The sequence below is a fragment of the Notothenia rossii genome (genome assembly GCF_949606895.1).
Source record: "Notothenia rossii genome assembly, chromosome: 2".
In the NCBI taxonomy this organism is placed as follows: domain Eukaryota; kingdom Metazoa; phylum Chordata; class Actinopteri; order Perciformes; family Nototheniidae; genus Notothenia; species Notothenia rossii.
The window spans coordinates 69,564,151-69,580,385 of NC_136904.1; the positions used below are offsets into that span (position 1 = coordinate 69,564,151).

Sequence of the window (16,235 nt, forward strand, 5' to 3'; positions counted from 1 at the left end):
CCACATTGCATATTCCCATAATTCTGTCCACCTTGTGATTTGTCTGAAATATTGGTCTTATAGGAATCCCCTTCACTGTTGTACCTGCTCTTCACATTGTGTATGAGTGGCAGCTCAATGCCTGACAGTTCAGAACTCACCGTTCCACTGAGTAGTCAAGGGGGAAGCTGTTGTATTTGCCAATCCTTTGCACTACACAAATGCCACACAATGCTCCTGCAAGAAAAAAAGTAGATCATTAATATATGTATTTTTGACTAGTTTATACAGTAAAAGGTCAACCAATTATTTAATATCTTTAAAAAAAACTTCAATTCAAGCTACATTTAAAAGAAATCAGAGGGTTAGGGTTAGTCTACATCTTTTTTTTTTACCTATGATCTCATCAGAAACAAAAAACTCCATTAAGTGAACTGAAATTAGCAATTTATGCCAAAAGCTTTAAATTGTATTTTTATTATTAATAGTATTTTGCATTACTGTATTAATATGTCCCCCACCCCTAAGACGCACCCTGCTATTTACTGTATAGCTCACACTTGCCTGACTTGTGCTTGCCAGGGTGTATGATTTCTTAAACAAAGCTGGCATATGAATTTTTTTAAGGGATTCAGCACATTCAACCTGAAGCAGCGATGAAAAGAATCAAGGCCAAGAGTCTCTGCAGGCAGTCAGTAGGACGTCACCACTACAGAAGAAGAAACCGCAGGCCTACCCCCTCCTGACCCCGCACCGAGCGACTTGACTCAAAGCAGCCCGAAACACATCAATACCACCACAAAAAACTGCAGTTAAAACGGAGTGGCAGTAAACAACCAACACATCCAAAGGGGTGTGGGGAAGAGGAGCACACACAGCCGCAGCGTCCAATCACATTACTTATAGTGTACTTATACTGGTACAGAAGCAGGGATGGCAAAAGGAAGAAGGGAAAAAAGGAAATATGCTAGGTTTAGCATATATTAAACCTTAGTTGAAGGCTTCTGGATTAATCATGTTACTTATCTAACACTGCCCAAGCAAACAGACAACAATTAACTTTCAATAGTGGCAACGGAAAAACAATGAAAACTATGTCAGGCGTCCAAAACAGTAGCACATTTAACGCTGACACTTGGTAATTTACATTGGAGGACCAGTATTATTATGTACATACTGTAGTGGTGCAGTGCACAACCTTAATGGCTCCCTCGGTAAAAGCAACGGGACTTTTTCAATTGATTTTGGAACATTGCAGAGATAAGCATTGTGGCAAACAAACATTATGTTGTTATATAGATAAAAGGTTTTTATCAATGGACAGCCTTGGAAAAATTCTGTATACAAACCATTTGTTCAGCAATTAAATTGATTTTCTTTGGCCTACAAAAACAAACAATTTATAGAAATAACCTTGGACTTTGTAAACTGGGATGAAAATGTTTTCCACCCATTTTATAGACCAAGACTGTACCTCGCCCAGAAGTCACAGCTTTGATATTATAAGATAAAAGGTTTTTATAAATGGATGGCCTTGGAAAGATTATATTGCTACCATGTGTTCAGCATGAACAGTTGAACAAAGGGTAAATTAATCACAAGCACAATCGCCAGAAGTAGCATATGCTATGAACAAACGGTATCAAGGTCACCTACTGTAGCATCACTTCAACAGCGCTAAGCTCAAAACGGCCAATGTATAGCATGAACATTTTACATTTTACAGTCCACTTTTGACACATTTTAGCAACCTGCCATTTTGAGTAAATAGAAGCTTCTTCCCTTCAGGATTGGGATTTGTATTAATGTATTTTATGTTGTAAAACAAAAAGGGAAAAGCTTGTGCTAACCACAGACCTTATTTCAGGCATCACACCAAAAACTTAGAAAAAAAATACCGACATTGAGAAAAGAAAGCCAGGGAGTGCTAAAATGCTTTTTTAAGGACATATTCCTGAACTTCTCTATTCTAAAATTCTAATTTTAATCAAGCGGATAGAGATTATTTAAGGCCATACCATCAACTCTAGAGCAGGTTCTTACTAAAACGAGTTGGCATGTCCATTGAAAGGAAAAAAAAAAGGCTAGCGGGTGAGTGCTGCAGACCATATGGTATCTGCTTGGGCATATGGGCATATGGGCAACTGTGTGTGTGTGTGTGTGTGTGTGTGTGTGTGTGTGTGTGTGTGTGTGTGTGTGTGTGTGTGTGTGTGTGTGTGTGTGTGTGTGTGTGTGTGTGTGTGTGTGTGTGTATGTGTGTGTGTGTGTGTGTGTGTCCATCTATATTCAAGACATCCACCAAGGTGCAGTATACCTCTCTGAGCTGCGATAAGATTATTTTGCACAGGAGTCAACTTCCAAAAGTTTGCCTCCATTTACATATTTTGACATGCAATGTGTGCATGTGCATGTCAATAAGCATACATGGATTTAATGTGAAACAGTGACCAAAGCATATTAGCATTACATATGCAAGCTTACTGCTAAGGCTGTAGGTGGGTTAATATTCAAATGTCATGAATAAACACCACCCCTGCAAAAAGCTTCATGTTATGCCTATGTTAGAATAATTATTCATTCAGTAATGGTAGAACATATTGTTTGCAGGATCTCAAATGCGAAAATGTTTAAACATGTTTTAGTATATATATATATATATTAGGGCCGGGACTCGATTAATTTTTTTTTGTAATTTTGTAATTAATTAATCGAAATTAATCTGATTTTTAATCACATATAAATATTTGACCTGAGAACAGTGAGAAGCAATTTTTTTCACATGGATTTTTAGTATACCATTGAATAATGACTGAATGCATAAGCTTAAGCAACAAAACATTGTTTATTTTTTTCAAGGTGGTACTTAACCAAGACCAACAGAAAAGTGCAATTTTTGCCATAAAGTGTAGCAATAGCATATTTAGGAATATAGTACATTTCAGAGATTCAGGTAGCCTATAGGTAGGTAGACCTTCTGTAAACTATAACACTTTGTTTTTTAAGTAAAACACAATACTTTCAAGTACATTCAGAACATTGGAAACCCTGACTATTAGAAAACATCTCTCTGTTGCTTCAGAGGCCATAACAGACTTTGTTGATTTACCAACAGTTGATTTAAAAAATCTAATCAATTTCAGTCCAACTCTCTCAATAACCTTGGCCAAAACAATAAACAGTTCAACATAAAGTGCAAGTTGCACCAACAAAATAATAAATAGTTCAACATAAAGTGTACCATTTAAAATAAAATAAAAAAGTGCCAGTGATTGACCTCAATCCCTCCTATTCTTCCAATATCCTGATGAAAAATAAAATCTCTCTGTTGCATAGGCCACTGTTTGATCAACGCGAATTGGGTGTGGGTCCTTGTACTCCGAGTCGGGCTAACATCAACGCTAGCTTCCACGTTAGCTGCTATATGTTTTGCATTGAGGTGATACTTGAGGCTTGATGTGCTGCGGTGATATGCAAATTCCTTTTTGCATAATTTGCAAACAACCGTGCTCTTATTGACGCTTCCATCCGTCCGTTTAAAAAAAAAAAATAATTCCCATCCACGGGGCCAACCAAACCGGTCTCATCAGCTTCTTCGTTCATGTTTGACTATTGTTCACTGTGGTTTGTTGTTGTCTGAAGTCATGAACGTTAGTTGGTGCTCCAGTATAATCGGTACCGCTGAAACTCATCCAGTGAGAAACGTTCCGCGGTGCAAAAATAAGTGCGATTCAAATGCGTTAATTTTTTTAACGCGTTAATTTTTGTGTAATTAATTCATCTTAATTAACGTGTTAAAGTCCCGGCCCTAATATATATATATATATATATATATATATATATATATATATATATATATATTTAGTATAGATAAAATAAATGTATTTGGGTTTTGGACTGATACCTTTAAAGAAATAACCCTGGGACATTTTTTCTCACATATTATGATATTTTATAGACCAGGGGCCGTATTCACAAAGGATCTTAGGGCTAAAAGTAGCTCCTAACTGGCGAATTTAGGAGAAACTCCTAAACATAATGGGCGTGTCAGTCTTAAATTTAGGACTCCTAATTGTATTCACTAAGAGCAATTCACAAAGTATTTTAGGCCTAAAAGTAGCACCTAAGTTTAGGAAAGCTTAAAAGTCCTCAAGAGGACTCCTAACTCAGTAAGACCTATTCACAAAGAATCTGAAAATGGCTGCGAGACGAAATGTTTTGGAGACAATGGAAGACTGTGAATTGATCAAGAGATATAGGCTAAATCGTCAGGGTATCAAACTTGTTGTGGAATTAGTGCGGGATGCAATAACATCCCCGACTAACAGGAATAACCCGATTAGTCCGGAAATAAAATGTTTGGCAACACTACGATATTTAGCAACAGGGAAAATGCAACTTTGCAATGCCGACGATTTAGGAATATCGCAACCATCAGTCAGCCATGCCATAAACCAAACCATCAACGCGCTCTCTAGACCACATATCATTCAACAGTTTATCCGGTTTCCTTTGGACAATCAACAACTACACAAGATCAAAGCCAACTTCATGGCAATTGCAGGTATGCCCGGTGTGGTCGGTGCTATTGACGGGACGCACATACAAATAATTGCGCCATCAAAAGATGAGGACGTGTTCGTCAATAGAAAGAAAGTACATTCCATCAACACGCAGATTGTTTTTGATGCAACTTTTAACATTCTTGATGTTGTTGCAAAGTGGCCTGGATCTACCCATGATTCGCGTATTTTAATGGAGAGCGGTCTGAGGCAGCTTTTTGAGAGGCACCATGTACCAGTTGGGTGTCACTTGCGTTTAACTTTGTCTTCACTTTCATTCATCAGGACAGGGGGACTTGAACGGAGGTATGGGCTGCTATTGAAAGTGTTTAAGTGCTGGAAATATGCTCATTGGATAATAGTTTGCAGGGTGCTTTTAATTGCCTCCTTGATTTAATGCAATTTACATATTTGTATTGTTTGCTCTCTCTCTTTAACGTGCATATACAACGTCATTATCGTGATCTGCACAAACTTGTCATCATGCGTGTATTCTGCTAACTGCACTGTCCATAATTATTTGATAGGAATACATTTCTAGCCTAGGCTATTTCCTTGTTTTAGTGGGCTCGTTTGTGGGATGTTGCGGATGAGTTTCACCGAGACCGCCTGCTCTGAACAACCAATCACCGTACTGACCGCTTCTAAACTCATGCACGAGAATCGACGTAATCCATAGCAACGGCGCGTCACTCTTAGTTCACTCTTAGTGATTTATCCTTAGTATGAGTAGGTCTCAGCGGCTTTGTGAATAACTTTTAAGAAAAAACTCCAATGTAAAATGTTTTAGCGCGAGTTAGGAGCACTCATAGCGGTAAGATAAAATGCTTTGTGAATACGGCCCCAGGACTGTAAGTAAGTAAGTAAGTAAAACTTTATTTATACAGCACCCTTCTCAACACGGATGTACAAAGTGCTTTCCAGTACAGTACACAGGACACAATTCAAAGTACAACTATAAAATGTAGAATAAAAAGGCATAAAACAGCAGCAGTTAATACATAGGATAAAACATACGATAAAACACCAATGAAAAAAACAGCCACTAACTCACCTCCTTCGACGACCCAAAGGCCTGTCGGAACAGGTGGGCCTTTAACTGCCCCTTAAAAATCTCTATTGAGGCCGAGATTTTTATTATCTGGGGGAGTTTGTTCCAAAACCTTGGGGCCACCACCTCAAAGGCACGGTCCCCCTTAGTCTTTAGCCTGGTTCGGGGCACCCTTAGGAGGCCTTGTTCAGAGGACCTCAGGGACCGGTTTGTGGTGAGAGGGTGGATCAGCTCATTGATGTAGGCTGGGGCTTGGCCATGGACAGCTCTATATGTGAAGACCAGTACCTTGAATTGGGTTCTGAGATGGACAGGGAGCCAGAGCAGTACTGAACCAAAGACCAAATTTCGAGCTATTTTCCAAAATCCTATGGAGAAATTGCATTGCTTTTTGTCGAAGAAACCGGAAGGAGTTTACTTCCGGGTTTTAGGACGCCTCACTGTGGCACTCTATTATACATGTGTGTTTGCACTGCTCCGTTGTCCATTGACTTCCGGTAAAAGTTCCTTCAAAATAAGAGTCCCAATCTTATTACCATCAAAATAAAAGTGCAAAACGAAAACTTTACCATAGAAAAATATTGGCATACAAATATAATACTTCTCTAAAAGGTAACTCATTTTAAATATAGTTAGACATATTAAAAAGGTAATTTACAATAATAAAATAATAATAATGTTACTATTATTAATAAGCTTTATATTTGTATAGCACCTTTTATACAAGAATTGTAGCCAAACTCGCTTCATAGCAGTTCAATAGACTAATTAGTATAACATGACTGTAGAGGAGCAGCTACATTTCAACATATATATCTACTAAGATTAATACATGAAGACTTGTGACTTGGGCTCTTCTTGGGTGACTCGGACTCGAACACAGGTAATGATGAATCAGACTCTGACTTGACTTGGACTCTTCTTGGGTGACTCAGACTTGGACTCCAACACAGGTAATGATGACTTGGACACTCCTTGGGTGACTCGGACTTGGACTCGACTCTGACTCTCCCTAGGTGACTCGGACTCGAAAAGTGGGGACTCGAGAGTCCCTTGGACTCGTGAATTGGTGGCTTGACTACAACACTGTTACAATGTGAGATTTGTTACGTAAGTCAGCTGTGAGTTGCCATGACTCACCTTGTGTTTTGTCCTCTCTCGTGCCTTGTGACCAAGTAATTCAAGAAAATAAGAGGGCAGGCTACGCTAACTGTTGTTCAGCCTATTCTCCAAGGATATTACGGCTTATTTAGTAGTGAAAACATACATTTGAGTTTTATGAACATTTAGCCGCAAAATTTGTTCTGGGATTCTCCAGTGCCTTATCCACTGAGTATCAAGAACAGATCCAAGATGCTTGCGGTGACAACAGAGACCGCTTGCTCCTAAATTTAGCAGTATCTGCATTGAAGACAGCCCTGTAACAAGGTGAAATGTCATTACAACCCTGAACAATTTTGCTAAGATGGAGGAGAATGACTTGTGCCCCAGTAATGACCCTTGATTTCCTCCAGCGGCAGCGAATAATCTGCATTTAGGGTTCATCCAGAGAGTCATTTTCACTGCATTGCTCGATCTGTTACAAAATCCTTAGCAATCCTTATTTTATTGAATACATGCACTGGATTCAGTGCTTTTTGGTCAGACTCGGCATTCTCACTAACTACCACTGCACTTCCACACGAGCAGGCAAACGTGGCATATGTCCATCATGATGCATTAAAGACCAGTTAGCAATTTAATGTTAATGAATCAGGGAACGAAAAACGCTTTGGTTGCAGTTCCTGAAATGAGCTTTGCACGTCATGCTGATTTGTGCAACATGAAGACAACACTTGTTATCATGTCAATTTTTTTGAAGTACGGACTGCTGTTAATGAAGCCTGTCATAAGCTTATCCGACCTCTTTCCAAGGTGCAATTAAGCCCGTTTCCAGAGAGTGGAAGGACATTTTTGCCTTTACATTTACCAGGGGCAGAAACCCCAAACAATATTTAAGTTAGTAAGAAAGATGTTGTTGATGCCAATTACGGAATTAAACTGACATTTCAATGGGTTCATTACACATCCTCAAATCATCTGCCGTCTCACTTCAGAGAAAATCACAAAGATGATATTTCACTGAGGCTGTACAACTTTCATATTTACAAAAAAGTTTAAAGATTGACCTGATAAAAATGCAATAAATCCTACACTCCTCCCTACTAACTGTCATTTTGACCAGGGACGTGCACAGGGACGTGCACAGGTACGGGCTAATGTTGCCCAGGCAACAGCCCGTTTGCTATTTTTGTCTGACCTGCCCCTCTGGAGAGAACGAGAGTTTTTTTTGTTTGCCGAATCAACATGATAAGAAGCACACCTTGTCAGTGCTGTCATCTGCCCCCAGTCACGTGACTTTGTTTACAATCTGACAGCTGGAAGCAAAGGAAAGCCTTCCGGCCTCATATGGCTATTAGGGCTGAACGATTAATCGATTTTAAATCGAAATCGCGATTTTAAATGATGCGATTATCAAATCGCAAAGCCTGCGATTTTTTTAAAACTTTTTTTTTGTTTTGTTGTTGTGTGTCAGTCATCCACACCAATCAGAAGTGCTGTGCTCCACATGTACCAGCCATTGTTAACAAATCAGAAGTGGCCCATGATAGAAGGTGAAAGACAGATTGATCCAATGGTGATCACACCAAATGCCTGCCTGGCGTTAGAGTATAGGGGACAGACCAGGGGACTTTACTTCCTCTTGACAGTCAGTTATTTACAAAAAAAACACCTAAATATACTTGTAATTGTGCTTCTGTCTTTCTGTGTCTTTTACTCTGTTCCGTAAACTCCCTCAACGGGGCCGCTCACTCTCTTTTCTTGATCGCCCTCTCACGGGAGAACACTTCACTGTCCCGCTTCATTGTAGGATTTCTGCCATGTCTCCACTTCAGTTTGACCATCTCTGTTATTAAGTTATGGGATTCTAAATAAATAAGCAATTAGATACCTTACCGTTACTGTGCTCATAAAGAATGATAAGAATAAGAATAATGCGTATATAACTGGTTACATCAATTGGTGATTTTATTTAAGTTAATTAGTTGGAAGCCCTATTTTATCAGTAGTCTATGTCTGCAAAGCAGTTACAATGGTCAAACTACATTAAAACAGGATTGTCCCCATTTTTTCTTTAATAGTTACTAACATTAGATATTTGAATGAGATATAGACCACAAAACTAAAAATGTGCCTGAATAACGAATATAGCAGTGGACATAAAAGTCAACTGAGTGTCACTTGCAATGACAATGTTGTGTTTGACAGTCCGATTCAGTGAAGGAAGACTTGCAGTATCTCTGTGAAATATTATCTTCATATGTATCTAAATGTATTTTCCACTCTTTTTGTGGGTGAGATTCTTAAACTACAAAGAGCAAGAAATGAAGTTAGGAATTGCTATTAGGTTAAAATAATGAATAAACAAGTAGAACTGCTCAAAGAACATGTCCAGATCACTACAGACGTTCCACAGCTGGAAACTGTCAGCAACTGATAAAAGCTTGTCAACCATGACAATAAAGTGCTGCATGGATGACATATTTCTGAAGGCCATCCCTGGAGATAGTATCAAACCTGTTATCTTAACAAAAAGCCAATAGGTTCAATAGGCCAACACCTCTCAAAGTACCAGTCGCTCTCCGTTCAACTCTGGGACTTGAGCAGACGACCCTTCGATTCCCAAGCCAGGTCCTTCAAGACTGAGCTACTACGACGGCCCCAACAAATGGAAACTTGAATACTTTTTGCGAGTGTAAACATAATCAAATATGTTATAAACCAAATGAACCACCGACTAAGCTAGAGGAGACAAGTTTCCTTTTCTGGCGTGATGATGTTTAAGGTCGCCCCCAACCTCTGTAGTCTCATTTAAAAACTTGTCAGCAATTTCCTTTTTTTTCAATGTTTTGAAGTACGTATTTACTGAACATTTCCACCACAGAAAGCATTGAAGACCAAAAACAAAGAAAACTGACTAAAAGATTAAAGAAACCAAAATGCAAAAAGGCCTTTAAGGACTCTTTAAACATTAGGGTAAATCAAGGACTAACTGATAGGCTGTGTAAAGCCTACCTTTTTTTGTTTATTCCTCGTTTGAAGTGTTCTGTTACATCAGTGATCCTTAACACCCCAGTGACCTTCTTTAAACACTGGAACTCCTCCCAAACAGATGGTGCGATCAAGTGAGTCATGCAGCGCACGCGTAAACAAAAAGCAGCCTTCAATTACAATCAATGATGTATGACAGTGGCAGTTGGTAAGTGTTAAACTCCTTAATTTTAGATGACCTCTTGCAGTGACTTCTCAGTAACCCTGACAGTTATTACCAACCATTTTACAAATTATTGTGATCACACCTTTAATGTTTTATCTACAGTTCACCATTTGGTATCTCTCTCAAACTACATTGACATACTGCTTACAACATATAGGTACAACATATTTCAGCAGGTGACACAAATTATACTGAGATGGTGATATATTATTGCAACAAGCTTTAGCACGATCGTCGGCATCCTTATGCAGATGGTGTGACAGTTGATGGCTTTTTGGGCCTGTTGGCTGCCATAAATCATTCACTTGTGATATCTGAAGTCAGGGATTAGGATGAAAGTCACATACTGGGGAGGTTTGAGAAAGAGAGAGAGGGATGACTCACTCCCGCTTACAGAAAATGCTGCTGCGAAGGTATCTTTGGGGGAATTAACATTGAGTCAATCCAATTGAGCTGCTCAGTGGCCAATATCAGAAAGCTATAAATATGAGTGGCTCAGTGAATGTGAATTTTACAGCCAAGAAGAAGCGTGCTTGGTCAGCAAACATTTGCTGGTAAATAAGATGATATATCATAGATAGATACTAAAAAGCTGCCCTGTTAATGTCAAAATGTAGCTTGAACACAACGCTAGTTTTAAATGTGATCTAGAGATATACTGTAATGAAAATAATAAAGTATTTTTCAACAGGAATTAACCATCCTCAGACTAAACAAAATTAGAAACTTTAAGCACTTGTTTCTGTATTCAACGCAGTAAGCACTCCTATCTTATTTCTCTCCCCTTTCCGACTGTCTACCCAGATCCTTTCTTTTTTTCCCTACCCATCCGCTTTTTCTTGCTTGCTCCAAAAAACATCTGACTGGTTTGACACCTCTGTTGACAGCTCTGTGTGTCTTGCCAGTTCACAAGGCAGCAAAAGACACGTCTCAGCCCAACCCCCCACAAGGAGATGCAGAAGGTTCAGTTTCAGCTGATGTTTGACTTAAACCTATTAGTCTAAAGTAATTAAAGACAAATCGGTTAAGCATTGCCATTCAAAAAAGGCTGATGCTCTATAAACAATTTTAGTCATTTATAAGTAGAAAAACACAGTTTTTCAAGTGTACATCTTAAAAGAAAAACTCAGAAAAAAAGCTTTTTGATATTATTTTTTGATTTAAATTGACCTGAAGCTTCTTTAATCAGTACACACTGTGTGTGTTTTGGATTTGGGTATTTGCCCTTTTATCCTTGCTTGGATTGGTCCGACCACTAGCTAATGGTGGCTAATTTAAGATTACATTCGCTTGTTGCTACTTCTGCTATTTTAAAGAAGAAATATTAATGCTAATTCTCCAGTTAATATTGGTATTTTGTGCCCTTTTCTGTGACATGTATACATGCTTTAATGTTCTTTTCACCCACTGTCTGAAACGAGATCCCAGTGTGCTCTGATTGGTTAGCTCGGTTGTGATTGGTCAACCGCTTATAGATGTCCCGCCCCTTATACCCATGTACAATGTGTTGGAGCATAATAGGGCCTCTTTAATATTACACTTTTGAATTGATCATTGTCCTGTAGATTCCACTTTTGACCATAGACCAGCTAAAGTTACACATTACAGCTTAAAAATGAACTAAACAATAAAACAAAAATAAGTATGCATTGTTGGTGGAAAAAGAACACAGCACTGTTCACTACACTTCTAAGAGCAACTCTTGACATTACTACAAAATTCTAAATGGTGTGTGTGTGTGAGGCTTCATAAATAATTGACACCCCATCAAGACAAATTAAGTCTGAGAGCCACTTTGCATGTCTCTGTCTGACACAGGCTACACGTACTGTACACAGACGCACGATCGGGCTGATTAACCCTCAGGCTTCAGTACACAGTATAGATTATGAGTCAACCACTCATTAGAAGGGGACCAAACAGCGGCTGCATTAAAAGAGGCCACTCTTGGTTGAATGGCTCCATCACATGCATTGTGATCCCTTGGCGTCACCTTGGGCAAAAGTGTGAGTGCATATGTGTGTACATGTGAATGACTATTGATGGCTTGTATAAGACCTATTTATGTAGCTTATTTATCTGCTATTATCAGCATATGCTGCGGTTATTTGAGCCATGACTGTATGCTACACTTTAGGCAACATTGAGCAGAAAGACACACACACACACACACACACACACACACACACACACACACACACACACACACACACACACACACACACACACACACACACACACACACACACACACACACACACACACACACACACACACACACACACACACACACACACACACACACACACACACACACACACACACACACACACACACACACACACACACACACACACACACACACACACACACACACACACACACACACACACACACACACACAGTAAGTGACCCCTAAGACCTGCACTGCATCATTGCATTATACAACTGAGTTAGAGATAAATAATGCACATGACTTGATGTAAAAGATGTGTACATGTAACAGTAGTGAATCAGGTAATGCTTAATATATAATAAGTTATTCAAAAAATTAAATGTGTTTTACATTAGCTGCTGTCAGTTATGAATGTGCTGGTGACAATGTGAGTTAATACAAACTCAAATCATCATCATTATCAATTTAACCAGTGTACTTTAGCACAGCAGTGCTTTCAGCTAAATGCTAATTTCCATGTGCTGACATGTTCATAAAAAGAAGGTTAACATGCTGGTGTTCAGCAGGTGTGAGGTTTACAATGGTCATCATCTTATTGTAGCATATTAGCATGCTAACATTTGCTAATTAGCCAAAAGTACTCCTGAGGCCGATTGATTTCCACTATGTAAGGTACAATCGCAGTTGATTACAAATTATCCTGAGTGGACATTGAATATTTGCATAACATGATAATCCATCAGTATGCTGCTGAGATATTTCAGTAAATAAGTAAAAATGTTGACTTGACGGCAAGCTATAGATTTAAAAGTCAGTATAATTCATTCTCTTGGGATCATGCATTTCCGCACAATCTAAGAGATTTTCCAGTCAGGACTAAAAAGGTCTACGAGCATCTGAATCTTTCCATCCCAGCCTTGTGCTAACTACTGTACACCACAGCATGGGCTAGCAGCTGGGTAATACAACTATGAGAAAAAAAATGAAGCAGGTTACTTGTACTTTTAAATATCAATTGTGAATTCTGGCTAAAAAGGAACACGTTTCTGATTAGCTTGGTATACACTTTGCAAGTGCAACAGATGTGTTCAGTTAGCCAACATCCTCTGCGGCCTGGAGGGTTTAGCACTCACTCTTCCTGCATCGGTACCACTTGTAAACAGACAAATGAGGTCCTGACTCAAACTCAATATAAAACGGACAAATCAGGTTTTAAATCTGGGTTCAATCTATTAGTATGTCTGTGCAAACATTCACATTATAATGAAGACTACCAAGAAAACAAAAGCTAACGGCGTAAAGCAAGTTAACTAGTCAACGTTGTAATCATCTGTATGATAAGACCCTTTTATTGATGAAACAGTGACTTACTTTATCTTTAAAGTCTGATCATTCATTCAATGCAATACAAGCACATCAAATGTTGAAGGACTGAAATCCCTTTAGAATGGCTTTATGGGAAACATTTCTTTCATTGTCATCACTTTTTTTTAGATGACACATCCCTCTGTATACATTATAATCGCTATTACAGGCCAACGTGCTGCTTTATAATGCTGTTTGACAGCAGTGACTTAGAACCTAGATATTTGTGGTGTACTTTGTGTTGAAGAGGTGGGCTTACCTCTGAAATAATGCTTTCATAATACATTCAAGGAATGTATAAAACTACTTATAGGAGTATAATTTTTAACCTTGCCTTCTTTTCCCCTATACATCCTATTTGCAGAGCTGTATGCAATTCTAACTTAAAGGTGGGGAAGGTAAGTTTGAGAAACCGGCTCGAGATACACTTTTTGTTATATTCCATGGAATGCTCTTAACATCCCGATAGCAATGAATATCTTAAGTGCTTTGACAAAAAATCCATAAAAAAATGTCATCTGTGGAAGCAGTAGTACTGTAAAAAGCACGACCAATCATTTTAGCCGGCCCGGCTAAAATAACTGGATGACCTGCCTGCCTGTCAGCCTTCCATCTTCGCACAAACTTATCTCGTGCCCTCATTGGTCATGTGCGCGTTCGTGTGTGTGTTGGAGGAGGGCCTCTGTAAGGAAGTGACAGATTTCTTCCGGCTGTGTATTTTCAAATTCTAGCGCACTCAAGCTTGTTTCTCCAAAATGACCTACCCCACCTTTAAGGTTTAACAGTCTAAATATGGATTGATGAGCTCATACAGAATGCAGGTTTGAGTACATCTTCTATTATGAACCTGACCTCAGCCACCTCCAGGAGTTGAACTCCTCCTTTTTCTTCCACCCACGTCCTTTCATTTGAATTGCCTTCAGTATTCTAAATCACAAATGAACGCTAGTTAGTTTTATCGTCAATGCTCAACTTTGGGTGGCAGCCAAATGCAGAGAGCATCGGTTGGGATTGAACTGTTGACTAAAGAAAAATGTCAGCAAAAATGTCAGAGTAGAGGGAGTAGTTTGGTGATATATATTTGTTTACTTCGACAATCTGACAATGCCAAAGCGTATTTTATATATTTTGTACGCATTTTTTGTGACTGAACAAAAAAGAAATTGAACAACTTTCACTTTTTTCACAATACACACTATCGAAAAGGCAGGTAAAGATATAGAAATTGAGCTTCTTTATTGACTCAAGCAAACCACGTCATTTTTAAATCTACAACCACAGCATTAACAAGCATATTATTTTAAGCCTTTATACTGCACAACTGGATTATTCCAACCAAAAGTAGAAGGGGTCGTTTTCTTACAATTTCGTAGTATTTTTACCTTCAAACTGACTATGGCTTCAACATGCTAACATTTGCAAAGAAGCAGTAAACACTGATTGAAATGTATTGATTTTTTCAGTTATTTGCTGGAAATGTGGACCTAATGATGGTGCTAGATGAAGTCCAGTCCAGAGTGTATACATCAAATGTGATGACAATCGATTAAATTAAGTGTTTGGTGGTAATTATGTGTGGCAACACAGGGGTGGGGCAGGGTGAGGTTTTTTCCAATTTGATGGCAATCCTTCCAAAATGTGTCAAGATTTATTTCTTTATGAAAAAGGAAAATTGAGAACCAAACAAGTAACCAACCAAATAATAAGGTTGCCTTATTTGGAGCCGCTAGCAAGGTGTGGAAAAAAATGTCCTACATGCTCTTAAAACTTGATGTGGCATATCAAGTGTCTGGAGGGTAATTATGTGTTGCAGTATTGGAGGCAGTTTGAGGTTTTTTTATGTTTTCTACATTCAAAAACAGGGAATTGTGTTACAGCATAAAGCAAGGAGCCAATGGAACATATGGAAACCAGAAAGGGCTGAGGAGAGGGGCGCTGTGATGTGGCCTGGCTGCGGTGACGCATTGTGTCTGGACTACTATTTTCAAACAGCTTTCGTTTACAACCCAACCCCACCCTTGACTCCTTTGCCATCTGCACTGGTGACACAAACTCATTTGGTCTCGTGCCAAGTCAACAACAGACCCTTCATAATTGTTAACAGCTTTAAAAGAAATTCCCAGATGTGTCAGGATACAAAATAAAAAGAGACTGAGTGTTTTGCAGGTGGGAGTTAAAGATTATAACCTTGTGCATGTAGGCCACCACTGAGGCGTGCCATAGGCAAAACCGTGGAAAAACATGAATAATGCAGAAGCGCATTTACAAAAATAAACTTGAATGTGCAAATGCTGGTTCAAGGGGGTTGAAGCAGAAACCAGGAGGAACAACTGCAAATAGGTGGAGCTGATCAGATTGATGTGGATTTAATTCTGGAGATATTTTATGTTTGTGCGCTCATGTCCATTTCCAGACCCCTGCGGAATTCTCACTGAGATAATTCCTTCAAAGCGAGTGTAATGCAGCGGGTTTTTCCTGAGCCATCAGCTTTTTACTCCCCTTCTTTTTTTGCCTTTCTCATTCATTTGATGTGCCTCCTTCTAATCTTCCCTGGGCCGTCGACCTCACAGAGACAGAGGACACACTCAGCCATTCAGCCATTGCTTCTCATTCACACAGCAGAGAAAGCTTTCCTTGTTCTTAGTGCTTAAGTGTTTGCCCCTGCGAGTGTCCGCATGCATTTTTAACAGTATAATTTGTGGCATGATATCAGCTGCGGAGGGAAGATTTTTCTTTACCCATTCCATTGTAAAACTGAATTATAATCTGTAACCATTAGCTATACTG

General features: G+C 39.0%; 2 protein-coding genes across 3 annotated transcripts in view; both read right to left on the bottom strand.

Annotated features, from left to right (window-relative positions):
* Positions 1 to 16,235, bottom strand: part of LOC307030136 (double-stranded RNA-specific editase 1-like) — a 392,337-nt gene that overhangs the window by 101,928 nt on the left and 274,174 nt on the right. The gene's annotated exons all lie outside the window — the stretch shown is intronic.
* The window catches only part of LOC307030134 (double-stranded RNA-specific editase 1-like), a 150,400-nt gene that overhangs the window by 76,482 nt on the left and 57,683 nt on the right, over positions 1 to 16,235 (bottom strand). The window contains exon 2 of one of the 2 annotated variants that reach the window (XM_079666382.1): positions 141 to 216. The exons of the other annotated variant lie outside the window; for it this stretch is intronic. The gene's annotated coding sequence lies outside the window, so the exon portion shown is untranslated. The remainder of the gene's footprint in view (positions 1 to 140; positions 217 to 16,235) is intronic. 2 annotated transcript variants of the gene reach the window in all.